Source organism: Dama dama, chromosome 13 (assembly GCF_033118175.1).
Source record: "Dama dama isolate Ldn47 chromosome 13, ASM3311817v1, whole genome shotgun sequence".
Lineage (NCBI taxonomy): Eukaryota > Metazoa > Chordata > Mammalia > Artiodactyla > Cervidae > Dama > Dama dama.
Window position 1 is genome coordinate 48,883,190 of NC_083693.1, and position 20,379 is coordinate 48,903,568.

The following is a 20,379-nucleotide window of genomic DNA, read 5'->3' on the forward strand; positions in this document are numbered from 1 at the left end:
AGCAAGGGCCCTGTGATATTACCTCTTAGCCTTAGAGTCCTGTCTTAATGGATTCTGAAAGAGTGATACAAGTAGGATGTAAAAACCAGAAGGGAAAGCCCTGTTATTAGTGTTAAACTGTTTCAGACCCTGGAAATTGACTTTATTGTATTTGACTTTTTGCAAATGTATGTAAGGTCACCAATGTCTTGGCAAAGTCCACATTTCTGCCATGCTGTGCCATATGGGAAATGTGCCCACAGTGCTTATGCCGTCTGCTGTTGGTAAACAGCAGCTACATTACAGCACTTTCTATAATGTGTGGACTGGCCCATGGTACCCTAGTGTTAGGACAGTGTGATGTTGGTAGCTGCTGAAATGAAGACACGGGAGTTGTTAGGAAAATTTTCTCAGTTTTCATCATGACAGATACCAGCAGAACAGAACTGATCCCAGTGTGACATACACAGTTCTTCCCAATTTCTCCTATTTCCCTCCACCTAGCACCTTTAGCAGTACAGAAAAGAAAGAGGGAAGAGGTGGAGGGAAGAAGGGAGGGAGGAAGTGAGCATTTAAGTGGTTCCACCAGTTACACAGTCCTTATTATTTTCCTCCTCTCCTCCTTTTCATTATTAACAATAATAACACAAATTCCTATACTCAGAATTAGTTATGCAAATATCCTGTGCTTTCTTTGTTTAAAAATTCTTAGCAGCTGCTACTAGGACATCAGAACATAAGTAGCATCAGGTGTGTATTATTATACCCAGCTGAACAGCTGCAGCACTTACATTTCATTCCATATATTACACTTCACCCTTACCTCCCCACAATAATGGTGTTCTTTGTGAAGTTTTCATGAGGTTCTCTCCAGGAGGCCTTGCCAACAGTAATAAAGAATGCATGGATAACTGAAAAACCACAGATAACTCAAACATTTGATTCTAGGCAATGGTTTCTCAAATTCTCTTTCATGAAGGAGTTGGACCTAGAGATCAGATTATCTTTTTGTCTGCCTTGTCCATTGTCTAGTGGAAGGGTTTGGAGCTGTAAAGTAAGTAAAGTGGTAGAGAAAGAAGAAGAAATCAGAGATCCAAATTCATTAGTCCACATTTTAGATAATTACTTCCTACACAATAAAATCACCAATGTCATCTACCAATCAACAAACATTTTCATTGTAGAATATACCACAGAAAAAAAAATTTTTTTTGGTATGGACCCTACACACTTAGAGCTAAATATCTTGTGGGAAAGATGTTATTAACATGGAAGAAATCATTTCAGAACATGTAACTGTAATGGCAGTCAGAGTTCACAAAGAGATGGATATGCACCAGCATAGAAATAAGAGATAGTTATAGACCAGCACAGAAAATCTAAGTTGGGCCTTTGAAGGATATTTTTTGTGTCTGTGTGAAGAAAATACTAACATAAGAGTTCCTGCGATCTTGCTGTATGTCATATTATTAATATTAAACAATGGATCATAAGGCCAGAGCCCAGAATTTAAAGTCTCCACAGTAGACATAAGAAAATACTGAATATTTCCTCACATCAAAAATATGTGCTATTTAGGTTCATCCTGTAACTATGTCTTGGCTTTATGTGGAAAAAGAAGTGAATTTTCTGGAAGGACGGTAAAAAGAGGATTATATTATAGTAGCTAAAGTGATAAGGGCTTCCCTGGTGTCCAGTTGTTAAGAATCCACCTTGCAATGCAAGGGACACCAGTTCCATCTCTAGTCCAGGAAGACCCCACACGCTGGAACAACTAAGCCTAACACAGCTACTGAGCCTGCGCTCCAGAGCCCATGCTCTACAACAAAAGAAGTCACCGCAATAAGAAGCCCGTACACCACAAGTAGAGAGCAATCCATGCTCTCCCCAACTAGACAAAGCCTGTGCAGCAATGAAGACCCACTGCAGTCAAAGATAAATAAACAAATATTTTAAAAAATAAAACGATAAGGACAAAAGGAAAGGGCTAAGCCATTGTGTCTTGCTATGCCAAGTAGGTGGAGAAGGTCCATTTGTTGAATAGCTAGTAAAGGATAGGCAACACCCTGAGCACTTTTCCTGAGATGCCTCAATTTTTCCCTCATAACAACCATCTGAGGTAGTTATACAGATAGGATGTATCTAGGCCAGAACACCAGGTTTCCCAGGTGACTCTAGTGGTAATGAACCTGCCTGCCAATGCAGGAGACATAAGAGAAGCGGGTTTGATCCCTGGGTTGGGAAGATCCCCTGGAGGAGGGCACAGCATCCCACTCCAGTATTCTTGCCTGAAGAACCTCATGGATAGAGGAGCCTGGTGGGCCATGGTCCCTAGGGTCACAGGGTTGGAGACGACTGAAGCAATTGAGCATGCATGTACAGGCCAGAACACCAGCCTGCAGAGGCTAAGTCCCTTCTAGAACCCCATACTGTCTTGCCTGGCCTGGATGTTGGTCCATCAACTTTTGAGCTACCTGAAAGAACTAAATGTCAGAGTGCACTAACAGAAAGTGCAGTTTAGTACAGCTTGCGTTTGACCCAGGTGCAGACACTTGGAAATGCCAATAATGTAGGTGAACAATTTGCCTAAAACCATATAATAGTATTATTCCCATTAACTCCTTTAAGCTATGGAATGTAAGATTCACCACACACACACACACACACACTCACACACACACACTCTCATATACTCCACATCACAGACACCACCACTGCTGCCACCACCACCCCACCACACAAGCACATACAATTCTTTGAATCTCACTCTTCTCCCTAAAACAGCTCAGCTCCAGGAACATCAGCAAAGGCAAAGCTGGTTATTTGACAATTGAGGTGGTTTAGCCTGAGTCACTTCAGAGGATCTGAAGCTTTAAAGATTTACTACTTAATTATCTTCTTAATTCTGTAGATGTATTGCCCACAAAGAAATGGTCGGGTTTTCTGTGTTTTTACAAACACAAAAATGATAAAATACAGGTAAATGGCACGAAGAATGAAAGAAGGTGGGACATTGGATCCTTGCACGCCTTCTCCTCTACTCCCACACTGGTTGCTCTGTCCTCTCCTGGGCACAGTTCCCATGGAAACATGAATTACCCCGGGCCTCTGGCTAGGTCTGGTGCAAGACAATTATAGAAGGGTTTGAAGGCCTTTGACAGGAGTGCCATCAACCAGCAAACATGTACGTGCTGATTAAACCTGAGATAGAGCATACCTGTATCTGAAACCTCAGGCCAATCTGGCAGGACATTGGCTGAGGGTACAGAATTGGGACCCCACCCCTCTATAAAAGCTAACAGACTTCTGGTTCTTTCAGATTTTTGATCCTCTCACTTCTGGTCTCAAAATATTTTAATTATTCTCTTATAAAAGCAGGTACTAAATCTAATCGTGAGCTTCAGAAACAATCTTTTTGCAGTTCAATTATTTGCATTATCAGGTTTAACATCACCTATTCTGCGGGAAGAGCTTCCATGGTGACTCAGACGGTAAAGAATCTGCTTACAATGCAGGAGACCCAAATTCAATCCCTGGGTCGGAAAGATCCCAGAGAAATGGTTACCCACTCCAGTATTCTTGCCTGGAGAATTCCATAGATAAAGAAGCCTGGTGGGCTATAGTCTATGTGGTCGCAAACAGTTGGACATGACTGACAGACTAACATACACACATACACATTCTGTGGGAAACTCCCTTTGCCCCTCTCCTGAGGGCAGCTGCATACTCACTCACTCTGCCACCTTCAGAGACTTATTTCCATAGATGTTTCTGTCATCTGTTGAGACTTAAGAGGGTCCCTGAGATGTAAGGGCAGTTAGAGCCAAAAAGGAAAGAACTTCTTCACCCTTGCTGGGCACAAGCTATGAGGATTCTATATCCCTGTGCTGGGAACACCAGCCCGTGGCCTGGATTTCTGTGTCTCTTCTCACTGACTTGAATCTCTAAATGTCTGATTACTGTGGAAAGTGGAAGTATTTCCACCTGCTTGTGGCCATCCATAAAGCCTTAGGAGGAATTCTGAATCATTACCTCTTGAAAATTCTAACACTAACATAGGAGGGGAGAAATTAACACTTAAAGTATTGTCACAAGATCAGAATTTTCCTTTTGGTGTTTCCAAATCTCTGTTGGTTCTGATTAATCAAAAACTGAAAGAAGATTGTTTAGAATTTTCTACCCCTGAGTGATGAGTTTTTCATTCTGCCCTCCTACATATTCTATGTGTGTGTGTAGGGCAGGAAGGTGGAAAGTGGGAGTAGTGATGTGAATGTGAATGCTGAGGGGAAATTAAATGACCTAATGAATTATTCTTTGTTAGTAATTCCTAAGGTCTCTGCCAGGTGATATCCATTTTCACAAAAATTTTCTAAATGTGATGCTTTATCCAAAATAAATGATGCCAAAGACTGTACTATAGTAGATCAGCAGGGGAAAAATTGTGGACTTCAAATCCTACCTTACAGACAGCAACATATTACCTACCCATAAGCCAACTCTGGATTTATACACACAGAAAGCAAAGGAGAGAAAAAAACTTCATTAATCTCTATGTTGAAAGCTTATTTAAAAAAAAATTATTGAGTAGTTAAATGATTCACTCCATGGAATGCTAAGTGAGAGGAAATCAACCTACATTTTAGTGGTCTTTGCTTCTGAGTTATATCATAGGCTGTAAGTTTCAAGTCCTCCAGACTCTATCTGAGGCTATATCTGGCATTTTCTCATCTCCTGGGTAATATGATCCAATTCGGACTGTGGTTATTTACAACTGGCTCTTTGTGACTAGTTAAAAAAGACATGATGAACCTAGATCACTAAAATGGGCAATCAGCAGGCCCTAGGAATAAAGCAGTGCGGCTGGTTTGTCAGTTTGAATGCCCACATTGAAAGAGGGTGATTTCACCTGGTGAACACCCCCCAAAAAGATAGCATCTCCACCTCCCCACTCATGCTCAAGTGCCTGTAGATGGGATTAGACTAGAATGTGCCACCACAGACAAGTATGACCACAGAGCATTTATAGATTTAAACAGGCAAAATGTTGTGAGAGGCGAGTAAACTGATACTGTGCGATGAGAAGCATTGCCCTCCTAGACCTGACACTCCGGTTGGGGAAACATGACTCACCCACATGAAACAATTGGAGAACAATGAAGAAAACCTAAAAAGGAGTACTGGATTGTGTGAACTGATACTACGAAATGTATGGACAGTTTTGTTTAGTAGATAAGATGTGAGATAGTTCTAACCTTAAAATAGAGAGATCCTCTGGAAAGATGTAGAAGGCCAGCTTGGGCTGGTCCAAGTGAGGCCAATAGATGGCGATTCTGTTTTCATTCATGCCACTCACTCAACAAATGAACAAGAAACCACTAAATGCCCAGCAGTTTGCAAAGTGCTGAGTATACACTAGAGAGCAAAACATAGCAGCCCTGGGGAAACAATGAGGGAAGGGAGAGAAATTTAGGTGTAAGAAGTAAAGAAACGATATCTGGAAAACACCCTTTCCTACACCAGAAGAAGTCTATATGTTCACTCAATAGAAAGAAGATTGTTATTGAAAGGAACATGTGCCCTAGTTGTAAATAAGCAATAAAATAACCTCAAGCCAAGGTGCAATTGTTTTCCATACCACCTTACTTTTGTTTTTAATTCTACCATTAGTAGAACACATCTTTATTTCTAAACATCATTTACTAAACAAATAATCACATAGCACTTGAATTTAAATCTTTGGTCTAAATTTCAACACATTTCTGAGATTAAGATGTTTTCAAGAGGACAAGAACTTGAAGTGGCATAAAATATGAAGCATTTCCTTTACAGTTGTATAGTGTAATGGAGAATTCAAGTGTAGCCTCAAGTTCCACTGGTTCTACTTATTGGCTGTCATATTGGGCAAATTACTACTTTTGAACTTTAGTTTGGTTACCTGTAAAAAGATCTAAGCTATAGGGTTATCATGAGACCCCAAAAAAGATGCTGTAGATCTATGTGCCATGAACTGTGAGCCATTATGCCAGTAGTAACTACTTTATTACTATTATCATCTTTGTAATAAATAAGTTGTATATTATGTTATGTCCTGTTTTGGGTTTTAAAGGGGTTTTCTGTTTGTGTTTTGTTTTTAGATCTCTTTCATTGCCCAGCACAATGCTTGGCACATAGTAAATAATAAATGTTTGTTGAGTGAAAAAAAAAGAATAAAAAGATAAAGTTTCTGACCAGCTTGATAGGATTTGTGCTTCAAAGTATTTTTCTAGGAGTGGTGAAGAATCTTCATGACAGCTGGTTGAGTGAGGTTCACCACATGTGGCCTGGAATAGTTCATGCTTCCTTTTCCTTTTCAGTAAGCCAAACTGGCCCTTCCTGGTATCAAATCCACGTCCCTGGCATCTCAGACTGTTCTTGTTCTGACCGAAGGAAATGGATCAACCTAGATGACAGTGTGTACAGAGCCTGGTCCCACAGACTAGGATGTGTGGAGGCTTAAAAGGCCCATTTTTGAAATGACGGAAAGGCATGATTTGTGTCCCTTTAAAAAAAACTATAATAAGCTCACAATTTCAGCTTTCACCCACCCAAACATTGAGTTGGGGAACCACAGAACAGTGCTTCTTTCTAGAATCCCTTGTACACATATTGTACCCCTCATCTTCAGAGATTTTCACCTCTGTGTATTGTGTATAGGCACCCAGGCAAATCGCCAACAAGACTCAAAGAAGCCATAACCACCCAGCCCGTAATGTTGCAGCTCCTTCAACTTGCTTTCCATCCTGCCCAACCCCTGCACAAATCAGGTCTGAATGCCCAAGCCTGTCGTCACCTGGTACACAGAAATGCAGTCTAACACTGTATTTATTAGCAACCCCTTTCCCTTATGTTTAATTTATTGTTACATTTTTTAAATGTACAAACAGTTATACCAGTTTTATACACAAAACCACAGGTACCGTTTTGTATCTGTCAAAATTCCAGCAGCCTGTGGTGAGAGACAGTTGAATAGATGTCCTATGCTGCCATCTAGTGCTTTTCCTAAGACCAGACTTGTTCATTTTTCTAGAAATGAGGAGACAAAGGCAGCTTAAGACACCCAAATTCTGGAACAGCTACTGATATGCATTATTAAACAGATGCATTTATGACACTTGGGCCGTATTCCCTGGAACCAAGCAACTTACCTTGTTTTCACACAACAGCAGCTTACATCCCTGCTCTTGACTGGCAAAGCTCTGGCCTTCTACCCTGGAGGCACCTGGTGGAAGTCCAAACTGACTGGGCAACAAAATGCTCCTCTGAGTTTCTGGGTACAGTTCCCATCTGGCCAAGGTTCTGTTGGCATGTCTCAATCTCCAGGAGGAACAGTCTGATCCCGATGCCCTTGCCTATTACCTCAGTTTGGGGAGAAGATATAAAGAACTCAGACAGTTTTTTGTAAAAAATAAATAAATAAATAATTATCTTTAAAATGGTCTAAAATAACAGCCATTTTCTTTTCAGTGGCCAAAGAGATGCTTCTGAATTTTCTCTTGGTCCTCAGCTCACACAATTTGTATAACTAGTTAGATTCTAGATCTGATTTTGAATTCCTCCCTTTATCTTTTCCTGGATCTCAAAAGCATTTTTTCTTCTGATTTAATCAACCAACACATCTCTCGACTGCACACATGCTATGCTAAAAGCACTACATTAGGCACTGGTTAGTGGGTGGATAAATAAGAAGAACATACCCTTTCCATCTGTGTCTCTGATCACTTCCTGCCTCTGGTTTCTAAGAGGCTTTATCATCCTTCTCTCTCTAGATTCTCTAATGCTCCTTCTTCTTGTCCTTTAAATATGTACAAGCCTCTCTTCTAGTTAAAATAAATAGGGGCTTGATCCCTCTGTACTTTCCTGATACCGGCAAATTCTTACTTTCTATGGTTGTATCTTTTATATTTTATCTCAAGGAAATGAATGATTCATTGACTCAGTATCCTATTGTTCAAACACAGGGAATCAACTATCTGACAAACTAGGGCGCCCCCTTCCGACAAGAGGAAGTGGTATCTGTTAGGGCTTCAGATCCCAAAAGTGATTCCTGAATGGAGAAGTCGTCACAATAGGTGACCTCTAAGTTCCTGCCAACTTTGATTCTGTCCTTTTAAGCTTAGTTCTAGCCCAATCTCTACTTCTTTTCCAGTCACTCCTTACTTAACCCTGTCTGTAAACTCATTACTTTCCAAAAAGGAAGTTAGCTTCTCTAGGTCAAATAGTTCAATTCTCCTTCCCCTTGTTGAATTCATTGTTTCATCATGGCATCCTGACTGCACCCCTTTCTTGAAGCATTCTCCTCTCTTCTCTACTTTGCTTATCCTGTTTTTCAAATAACTCAGTGTCCTCTGTTTTTCACTGATTTCTGGTCTTTCTCTCGGGGGACTTTATCTAACTTGGATTTTGTTCATAGGTATGATTGTGAATTTACAAATATAATTACTCCCTCTGTACCCTTATACAATGCTTCATGATGATGTCAATGGCGGTGGTGACAGTGATAACTTTGCTCACATGACTTCAGCTCACATGACAATGATGCTTCGCTCACATGACTTCAGCTACCACTTTTACAAAGATAGTTTCCATATCCTCCATTTCCACTGTGATTTTTCAGCCTCTTTCAAACTCATATCACCATTTATCTCTGCAGTAGAATAGTTCTTTAAGGCTGTCTCATCAATACCCGAATCTCACCCCCTAAACAGACATGTCTCCCAATTCTTTCCTCTATTATCTATGGCAACAATATTCCCGATCTTCAACTCAGTTCAGTACATTAGGTGTCTTTTGTTTTACCCTTCTTCTACCCTCCAATATTTAACTTTCTCTAAGATTTGGAAATTCTTTTTTTTTTTTTTTTGGAAATTCTTTCTTCTTGATTTCTGTCAAATACACATCTTCATTTCCACTTCTGCAGCCACTGCATAATGAGTTTAAATCCTCAGTGCCTTATACCTGGGTTGTAGGGTAACTTCAGGATAGTTCTTTTGGCTTCTAATTCCACTTCTGTACTAGTCCACCTCACAAAAAAAGCCAAAAAGAAACCTTGAGTGGTCTTTTAACTACTATGATGTCATGTAATCACCTGTTACAATGCCACAATAGCTGTGTATTTTCCCTCAACACCATATAAAGTTTCTTAGCATCACACACTCAAGCCCTTTCCCAGCCCTATCCCACTTTCTTCAAACACACACTTCCCGACACATGTCCCAAGTTCCAGTTAAACTGATCTCTTCAGACTTCCCAGTACAGGAATATTTTGTGCACAATAGTCTCCCCTTGGAAAGTTTCATTCACCTCTCCCAAAAACTAGGTCTCATTAACCTCTCAAAATACATGTGTCCCTGACTGAAGCCTATGATGGATCATACCTGTCTCTGATCTAAACTCTACTAGGAGATCCTTCCTCAGTGGTCTCACTTTTAGGAAACCATGGTGGTAGTTTAGTCACTAAGTTGTGTCCAACTCTTGCGATCTCATGGACTGTAGCCCACCAGGCTCCTCTGTCCATGGGATTCTCCAGGCAAGAATACTGGAGTGGGTTGCCATTTCCTTATCCTGGGGATCTTCCCAACCCAGGGATTGAACCTGGGTCTCCTGCATTGGAGGCAGATTCTTTACCTACTGATCTATGAGGGAAGCCCTTTTAGGGAACCATGGAAAGTGAAGTCGCTCAGTGGTGTCCGACTCTTTGCGACCCCATGGACTGTAACCTACCAGGTTCCTCCATCCATGGGATTTTCCAGGCAAGAATACTGGAGAGGGTTGCCATTTCCTTCTCCAGGAGATCTTCCCAACCCAGGGATTGAACCTGGGTCTCCTGCATTGTAGGCAGATGCTTTACCCTCTGAGCCACCAGGGAAGCTCTCTTAGGGAACCATAGATGCTCATAAAAAGCTTGCCGACAGACCTTGGCCTCATCATCCTCATAGCTGCTCTCTGACACAGCTGAGTGACGTTATGGCAGGAGAGCCTCATGACGTCTGATCTGTGAGATTTGTGGCTGAGACTGAATATTCATATCATTTTCTAACTAAGGAATTTTCTGGAATAGGCCTCCTCCATTCCATGCTGCTGCTGCTGCTAAGTCGCTTCAGTCATGTCCGACTCTGTGCGACCCCATAGACGGCAGCCCACCAGGCTCCCCCATCCCTGGGATTCTCCAGGCAAGAATACTAGAGCGGGTTGCCATTTCCTTCTCCAATGCATGAAAGTGAAAAGTGAAAGTTAAGTCACTCAGTCGTGTCCGATTCTTAGCGACCCCATGGACTGCAGCCTACCAGGCTCCTCCGTACATGGGATTTTCAAGGCAAGAATACTGGAGTGGGGTGCCACTGCCTTCTCCACCTCCATTCCATAGTAGTGGTGATAACAAAGTAAGATACACTAGATAAGTAGTGAAGACAAAGAGAACAATCCAAGAACTTTTGACGTTGTAATCTGATGCATTCACTGTGACATAATCATTTTGATGTACCTGTTATGATATCAAATGGCACTTCTGACATACAAAATCACTGTTGTTGTTGTGTCATTACTAATTAACATGTGAAACCAACATCCCCAATTCTCACTGCACCTTTAACTCTCACCATGTGTATTTTAAAACACTGAAAGTCAAAAGTTAAAATATTACGTCAAAGCCATGTTTCCATGTTCAAAAGCTCCTGGTATCAAAATGGCTGTGCTAAAGCAGCTGGGTCTCAACGTCAGGACACAACTGGCAACTCTGATGCGAGCTGGTGATCAGACAACAGAGTGACAACAGAGTTCTGAGGTGCAGGCTTCAGCATATTCATGGATCTCAAACTGCAAGAACAGACCCGCAAGATGAATTGGGGCCAGGAGGTGTGGTTCACAATGCAAAAATCAGGAGGAGCTGACGTGGAAGTCACTGGTCTCTCCAGCAGGGAGTGTTTGTCATGAGCATAAAATGGACGGCTAACTGGGTTACAAGCAAGTGCCTAGGTCGCCTAGTGCTCCTGCATCCATCACTGCCAAATCTGAGAATGGGTGTTCATGGCTTCCTCTTTTCTTGCCGAGCTATTAATAGACGTGAAGTTGCAATGGGACAGAGCATAGCTTAGAGGGTCTCAACAGAAAGATCTTCAGTTTTGTCAGGAGTGTGGTCATATTTTTTCAAAGGAAAGTGTTTTGCAGACAGCTAGTTACTTTTCACCTTGTGGTATTTCATAATTTCTGAATCTAGTGCTGTGTTCTGCTCCCCATAATTGGTTAGTGTTAGCTGTTCATATATGAATGATTTCACCATGGCAATTCACAAAAGGTTGCTGTAGTTTGAAGAGATAGCTCGCCTGTCTCTGTGACAGAAAAAACAAAAAAAATTGCATGGGTGGGTAGGGAGGGAACCTTGTGTATCAAAAGTATCATTTTCTTGTTCATTTATTTGTTTACTTGTTTATTGCTTACCTCTCTGCACCCCACGACTCACTAGAACGTAAGCTCCATGAGAGCCGGAATATTGCCTATATTCACTGATGTTTTCCCCTGCTTTGCACAGTGGTTGGCACACAGTAGATACTCAGTAAATATTTATTAAAGAAATAATTACTTATTCAATAGGAAAATAAGGTCCCCAAAAGGAGTGGTTTGGTCCATTCCAAAACAGATTTGTGATTAGTTATGTTTTCTCTGGGCCTTTTACTGCTCAGAGTCCCTGCCAGGAAAGAAATGCTAAAACTCCCATCTTTTAAATATGTAGATCCCTGACATTTGGTTGCTTCATGAATTTTGCATTGCATAATGACAAGTGTTTAATTTTATAAACTGCTCCTGTAATAGATCATTTTCAAGGAGAGGCATAATCTGGAAATGCAGTGTAAAGTGCTGTTGCCGAATTAGACAAATGTCTTCCCCAAGCCAGCGATCCTTTCCGTAGTAAATGTTTTCAAGCACTGACGGATTGGAAGCCATGGAAATAGTCTCAACACCCAGCTGGCGGACTGAGTAAGAAATGAGATGGTCCATGGATCCTTCTTTCCTCCAGGCTGGTGTGTACCAACCCTCAGAATATCTCTGGAGCAATGGAAACACAAACAACTGACTTGTTTTGGGAGGCCCAAATGGCCTCATTAGGTCTAATTTCTAACTCGTTTTCTGTTACCACAGAAATAGAAGGGAGAGAGGTAGGGAAAATAAATAATTACTTTGGGGTTCTGAAAGAGAAAGTTCAGTGCTTTAGGGTCTACCTTAAGTGTTAGACAATACCCCCAGGCCTCTAGATCAGCTCATGTTGGTTTGAGGTTATAACTGGAAAAGAAGCCACACCAATGTGTCAGGTTGTGGATAATCCACGCTTTAAGCGCCACACTTCTGTCACTGATTGACCTCAAGGAACTCACTGATCTTCTCTGTTTCCTGCTTTCCTTGTCAAAAAAAAACATGCTCAATTGTGTTCCCCTTTTAACAGAAATCTGATTAAGAAAATTGAGATTAACCTTCAAAAGTGAGTTACTGTCAAACTGGGGCTCTGTAACAACCCAGAAGGATGGTGGGATGGGGAAGGAGGCCCCAGAGGGAGGGGTCTTATGTATACCTATGGCAGATTCATGTTGATGTTTGGCAGAAACCAACACAATTCTGTAAAGCAATTATCCTTCAATTAAAAAATAAACAATTGTTTTTTTAGAAAGTGAGTGGTACAAAAGCTATATGGCCAAAAGAAATTGGACTGGCTTCTTAAGTTACATACAAAGCGTATTTATTACATAAATTTCAAGCAAGATATCCTTATTATGAAGCCACTGTATCAATTCAGTAGGAACACTGAAAAAAAAAATTGATGTGTCAAAAGTGAAGGATACAAATTCATATGAAACACAAGCCCAATATATTTGGCATGGTTTGTAAAGAAGAGAAGTATGAGCAGTGTTAGTCACTCAGTCATTTCTAACTCTTTGCGACCCCATGAACTGTAGCCTGCCATGCTCCTCTGTCTGTGGAATTCTCCAGGCAAGAAAACTGGAGTGGGTTGCCATTCCCTTCTCCAGGGGAATCTTCCCAACCCAGGGATCGAACCCAGGTCTCCTGCATTGCAGGCAGGATATTTACCATCCGATCTACCAGGGAAGCCCCGGTAAAGAGGGCTGCTCCAAAAGAGACTTACAGTCAGTTACCCAGTCAATCCTCAAGGTGGTCTGTCAGTCAGCAAGGCAGCCCCATGTAGCAGAGAGACTAGTGAACAAGAATCAGGGACCCTGAGTCTAGAAAACGTTTGTGAAATGACTATTACATCACAGGCACTAGACAAATTTTATACAGTTTAAGAAATTTGCCCAAGGTTTACACAGCTGGGACTCAAGCCCCAGATGTAAGATCCTGGTGCCACACTCTTCACCATTATACCATACTGTCTCCTAGTATTTCTGGCAAGTAACATTCAGTTCTCACATCTAAGTCTGGGTTGAACTACATAAGCTGTAAAGTCTTTCCCAGGTATACAAAACAATAGATTGAGCAAGCAATTCTGCTTCTTTGACAGAACATGAATGTGACTCTGTGTGTGTGTGTGTGTGTGTGTGTGTGTGTGTGTGTATGTGTGAATACACACAGCTTTCTAGCTCTGTCCTCCTCCTGTACTAAGGGCCCATCTTGCACAACTCTGGTAACTGCTCTATAAATGAAACTGACCACTAATACTTTGGAAACACACTTTTTGACGCCTGGCTAATTTTGACAACAGCAAACTCATGCCATCCAGGTTTTACTGACCTTCCTTACTTCTAAGCAATCCTCTTGTTTTGTTGATTCCCTGACCCAATACCCATAGCAATTGTTCCTTATATTATCTGTCCTCTTTCAGTACCCAACGATATTGACAAACCCTCCCTAACTCTTACTTCTAAAAGATTATCTTTCTTCTAACATTTCTGAGACTGGTGATCCTAAAACCCCTATTCTTCATTTGACAGAATTTCTTTCAATGTTTACTATTCCTTTTCTCCTTTCTGCCTGTTTCAAGGTAATTATTGTCAGCCCTTTTTTTTTTTTTTTTTTTTCAGAAACACTTCCTCTGCTGCTCCAACTTATAGAAACTTGTTCTGTAGTTTCTTCCATCTCTCAATCTTCTCCACATTTTTCGAGAGATATACTCAAGGCCTGGACACGAACTGACACTGCTGAAGATCACCTATGTACCAGATACTGCATTAGACAATTTGCACAAAATGTTTCCTTGAGTCGTTACAGGAACCTCAAAAGGTTGATTTGATTCCTGGCATGTTATATGACAGAAAATAATGCTAGCAAACACTGGGTCGAGGTCATGCAGAAAATCGGCAGTGCCAAGACAGGCCAAGTTTGACTCTCACTAGGAAATGCTACTATATCTCACTTATTCCTTAATATAAATAAATAAACTCTTTCCTGCAACCCTGCTCTTTTAAGCTTTCCTTTTGTCTTTCACTGCCAAACTTCAGTTAAACACAGCAAGTGTTTATAAAATACCAGTTATGTGCAAATGACCAAGCTACATGTTTTTTCCCAAGGGAGGACAAAGAAGAACAACATAATTCTCTGCCAGAAACTTCCAACCTAATAAAAGTATCAGATATGTAAATAACAATAAAATGAGGCAGAAAGAAGTGCTAAAAAACGCTATCAGAATCTTCTGAGAACCCAGATAAAGAACAATTAATGCTTAGGAAGAATCAGAGTGGAGGATTTCACAAAATGTTAGTTTCCGAGTCTTCCTTGAAGCTTTCAAGCCCCTTTGAATTGCCCTACAATTCTCCCTTGGGACTGAGTCTTCTCCCATCTCTTCCTTTCTGTTCTCTCAATCCCAACCGACACAACCACAGAAGCCTCAGAGTTGGTCTCTCCAGCTCTAGACTTTCCCACTACCATCCAACCCACGAAAGATCCTTTCTGCTGGTTTGCCCTTCATTAGGCCCAACTGAGATCCATCACTACCTGAAGAAATACCTTCTGTGGCTCTCTGCTGCCTGATGAGTAGGAATAAATTACATATGGGGTTGTTATAAGGATCAAGTGTGATAACACATAGGAGAAAGATGTGAAAAACATACTCTCTAAAGATACACTGCTGTTAGTGTTATGATATACTTTACACCTGGGCCAGTGTCTGTCCCCTGAATTCACCCATTGGCTCACATCACCCCTGTTCCTATAATGCCTTTCTTCCTCATTTCTAACTCTAAAACTCTATACTATGCATCTTAAGGCCTACACATAAGAGCTACAGTTTTAAGAAAACATTTTCTGACTTCTCAGTGAAAATTTCCTCTGGCTTCTCTGAACATCCAGAGAGCTTTACTTCTAACTTTTCAATACATGTGTGACAGCCAGCCAAGTATCATAGACAGTTGAATGTATATCATAGTTTCCCTGTTTAATTGCAAGGTGAAGACCACTTTATTTATCTTGTAAGGTTTGTGCTAGGAGCACAGTGTTTAATTAAAGTAGATACTCAAATATCTATTGAACAGAAGAATATAAAATGGGACGTTATATCACTATGTACTGAAATAAATCTAATGGAAGCAAAAGGAGGAATATTTTATATATCCCTTGTTGGGGTTTAAGGCAGGGCATTAGGATACAGAAGATATGTACTTTTACAAAATATCACTATTGTGGAGACCATTCTGGAAAAAATAAAACCCAAAACTGATTCAGCCCCAAGTCCTTGCATCTGCCCTTCCATTTCTTATTTCCAGTACCAGTGATCCACTGGAAAACATAAAAGCAGTCATTAGATATGCCATCTTTCTCTCAGAAACTCAGAAACAGGGACTATTTTGAAAATCAAAGTGAGTAGCTTAAACTCTCAGCTAAAAACACACATTTTCTATTACTTTCCCTCAGTCCTCTCTCTCTCCCTGTTTGCTGTTTATGTCAAGTAACCAGGGGAGCTAGTTTAAGTGACATCTTGTTATAAACAGTTAAGCTGAGCGATGCTGCTGGAAGAAGGATGGGGCGGAGGAGATCTGGGACCATCATCAAAACCAAAGGCCTCCTTTGGTACTGTAGTCCAGAGAGCTCGGCCTCGTTGGACTCTAAAATCAGACAGGAAGCCAACAGATCTCCAAACTCTGACTCACGGAAGCAAGAGACAGTGCCGACAGCCTCCAGCCAGCCGCAGGTATGGGGGCTGCAGATCTGCATTCAGCGCTCACTGACCCCCAGCTGCCATCCCTACTGCGTGACCGCATGGTGTCTGCACAGCAGGTGAGTCCACTCCCTGCTGCCTCCTGGAGTTCGCCCGAGGACCGAGGATTGAAGAGAGTGGCTGCTCAGGCTAGGCGAGGGATCCTCAATTCTGCCCAGACTTTCTAGACTGAGCTCAGGTTTTATTTATCATTTTCTCTCAGGAAATTCAAAATGTTTCTCATATGCCTCTATCCACTTACTTCTCTTCCTAGGTAATCTCCAGCAAATCATTCATATCTATAAAATGTTCCCTTTTTCTTCTTCAGAAACTAGTAAGAGAGTCAGGGATGGTATGCAGTTCTCTTTTTCTTTTCCCCATCCATATTGTTTAAAGTAAAATTATATGTCGTGCTAAGTCGCTTCAGTCATGTCCAACTCTCCAACCCTGTGAACTGTAGCCCGCCACGGTCCTCTGTCCATGGGATTCTCTAGACAAGAATTCTGGAGTGGGTTGCCATGCCCTCCTCCAGGAGGTCTTCCTGACAGAGGAATTGAACCCACATCTCTTATGTCTCTTGCACTGGCAGGCAGGTTATTTACCACCAATGGACAAAACTTCATACATGGGAACACAGTCAATGTAAGGAAATAAAATGTTTGTCTAGGCTCCTTTTTGTTTACTCTCATTTTCCATACTGGGGAAAAAAAAAAAAATTCCCAACCAGCTTCTTGCCAGAACCCTAGTACAGGGCAAGAATTAGGACATGAGCAGGGCCCGGACAACTTTCTGGGCCCACGTTTTCAATTTGACAGCATTATTTCTGCAACAGGCCAGTATTATTGCAAAAGGATTGAATGTTTCTGGCATGGGAGGGAAGAGATGGAATGTTCCACTGAAATCCAAGGTCAGTCATCCTAAAACTGACAAACCTGCCAACTACCTGAGATTCCTGCCCTCTAAAATGTCCCGCCCTAGATTGCTGGTCCCTGGGTCACATACATGTTTTGGGCCTCTGACACTCCTGGAACTCTGGCAATTGTTTCACTCAAACCATGAAGAAGAGTCTCTGGAAACAATAGTGACCATCCAGTTCTCTCTTCCATCATCTGCCCTACCAATGACTCGCAACAGAGGGGCTGTTCCAACCTAAGGCAGGTTTCTGAGTATCTCGCTCCGCTTCCTTTCTCCTGCCTGAGAAGTTCCTTCCAGATAGAACTCCAAGCCATAAACCATGGAGACCACACAATTCTAAATTATCTGTGGTCTCTTCATTTGAGGGTCTCTCCATCTTCCATATGGAGATAGAATTCATTCCAAGTATCCTGTTACGTTCCTTAAGAATTTGGGTATCCAACATGGGGAGGGAGAAAGACTAGAACTCACTCTCTTGGGCCACAGCATCTTTCCCTCTTGGACACCTGAGTAGCAAAGCCTGTCACAATGACTGAAGCCCTATGTCACCAGGGAAAAGGTTTATGGATGCCATATAGCCTGGTGGCACTGACTTAAGGTGCTCTGTCTCAGCTGCATGCTGAATAATCCAGCACTCCTTGGGAGCCACAGAATGCTCTTCCTCATTATGTATTTGCTTATTTATATTTATTGCTCCTTATTTTGAAAAGAACATGAGATAAACTAAAAAAAAACAAAAACACAGTAAATCACGTTAAAACATTAAGAGGCTAGTAAAAAAAAAAAGTAGAAAAAATAAAGCCAGGAGAAAGATTAGTACAAATAAATGTAGGCCATAAAGTTTGCACAGTTCCTAGAAGCAGGCTACAAATTTGGCTGCGAACTTGTGAGCCAACAAACAAAGAAAAATATTATATGATTGGTAGTATCTATCATATAAAAATAAAACAGTTGCTATAAAGTAGCCAAACTTCTCTTAGTACTGAGACCAGAGAGAACTGTCTCTCTTGGATCTTCATAAAGAAAACACTGCATAATGTCATGGACTTTGTCATAACTATTCTGTGACAAACAGAACAAGTTTCATTACGACCTTGTCCCAACTTCCTTCAATCTAGAGACTGACAAGAGAGCAAAGCACAGCTCAATAAAAGCAGCTGTCCAAAATCATTCTTGAATAAGAAAAATAAACTAGTAAACAAAATGCTGAAAAAATAATCTCCCAAGAGAGTGAAATAGAACTCTTAAATTACCCAGCTCTCTTGAGGTTTAAACTGATTTTTAAAGTAAAGATTTAAATATTCAGAGACATGAGGTATATGGAAATTCTTCAGGCCATTCTGTGTGACTACTATTTCTTTCAGCTGAGAATTTGCTAAGGATTGGTCAACAAAAAGCTAGAGATTACATTTTCAGCAGAACCTGAAAAGCCAATAGCTGCTAACTAATAGCAAAGCCATAAACTCTACGGCTGTCAACTAAGAAGGGGGAAGGACCGGGTCACTTTATTAGAGAAGGAGGAGAAAGTAAAGGAAAAGGGAAAGAAAGGGAAAGGGAGAGGGAAGGAACTCTTTTCTAGGATATGTGGTAGACTAGATGGCCATAAAGAGCTGAGCCAAGCCAGAGCAGGAATGGAACAAAATAATTGTGAGTTATTGCTATTTCTTCACACAAGCTCCTTAAATCCAAAACCCTTGATTAATTCCAACTCCAACCAAGGAGATGATATTTTTCATTTTCTATGCTATGTTTTAAGAATGACTGTATTTTAATTATAGGCAAAATTATATTTCAGGACACTTAAGGAAAGATATCTGTAGCTTTTCCATCTATTCAAGGGAATTTCAAAGTATTTTAGGTTCCTTTAGTATGAGAGTGTTGAAGGTGCTATGTAAATGTAGGTTATTATTACAATTTGATGTCACCCTCCTTCAAGCAAAAACTGCTAAAATCCACAAAGTACAGAATGAGGCACACACACTTCTTATTATTGGGGGGTAATTAGTTAGCAAGTACATAAATAATTTACTCAGTCACAGGAAGATAGAGTAATACTATTAAACATGTGGGCCTACAAATCCAATTCTGATAGCTATCTTATCTGCTCCAATGCAGAGGAAAAGATACAGAACTGACCCATTTTCCCCCACCTCCCCTCTAGGGATCCTTCATCCCTGCACACCCACAATATACACCACACACAGACACACACACACCTCTAAGACTAGGATGCTGACTCTCTGAGGACAATTTTCCTCTTTTATTCATAGAACAACTATGAATAAGGTATACATTAAACTATGAATTCAATCCTTCCAGAATCACACTTTGTCTATGAAAGTACTGAAAGAAAATTGTATGTGCTACACACTGACCACTATCTACCATCCCTACTAATGGTGCAAGAGGAGGGCAGATCATAAATATAAAATTTTTAAAAAGGTTTTTAAGGTATCAACTTGTGTTAGACTTTGGAATGCAGAAGCTTTAGTTTATTAATAGAATTGTTTCATTCTAGATACAGCATGAAACTAGGAAAGACAAACAGAAATTACAGTAAACTGAATGAAATAACCAGCCCTAGATGAACATTTGCCACAATCAATCTACACAGTAAATAACCAACCTTGGTAGAAAATGGAGAGACACTTCTATTTAAGAAGCGATGCAAAGTTACACAAAGACCTACAATCATGTAGGTATAAATGGAAGTCACGTACATACATACAGATCCATTAAGAGTTTGTCTCTAAAACTGTAGTGTCTTTCTCCAAATCTAGTTTTCCAAATGTGCTCATCACTGGTAACTTTTTCTCCCTCTATTTTGAATGTGTCTATAGTAACTGGAACTGATTTAATGGTCACCACATTAATCTAAGAATAAGAAACGAAAAGAATGATTCATTTCCTATTCTACAGTTTTAACTACAAATTAACAACAACAACAAAAAAGCTCTTCTAAATCTCTCTTATGGATTTTGATGGTTGAGAAATATGCAGAGCACTTGAAAGCAATAAAAGAAATAACCTAAGAAAATTAAGCAAAATGAATTTGCAATTAGTTTGTGAAATTGCGATAAATGCATTTTGAAAGCAAAGAGTAAAATGTAACTTTGTTCAGTATAATTTGAAATTGCCTTTTGTGCTTAATATAGTTCACTTATAATTAGATGAAGATTTTGTTCTGGTTTGAAACATTCAAAGTTCCATCTTGAGATTGCTATGTACCATGTACACAGAACTTTTCAGCAAGAAAGTCTGCTGCTGCTGCGTTTGCTTTGACAGCCTTTATCCTAGTTTTATAGAAATGAAAG

General features: G+C 40.6%; 1 non-coding gene across 1 annotated transcript; it reads right to left on the reverse strand.

The window, feature by feature from the left end:
• Nucleotides 1–9,811: 9,811 nt before the first annotated feature.
• Nucleotides 9,812–9,883, reverse strand: TRNAC-ACA (transfer RNA cysteine (anticodon ACA)). Its single transcript has one exon. It is a non-coding gene; the product is annotated as a tRNA-Cys (tRNA).
• Between the last annotated feature and the right edge of the window lie 10,496 nt (nt 9,884–20,379).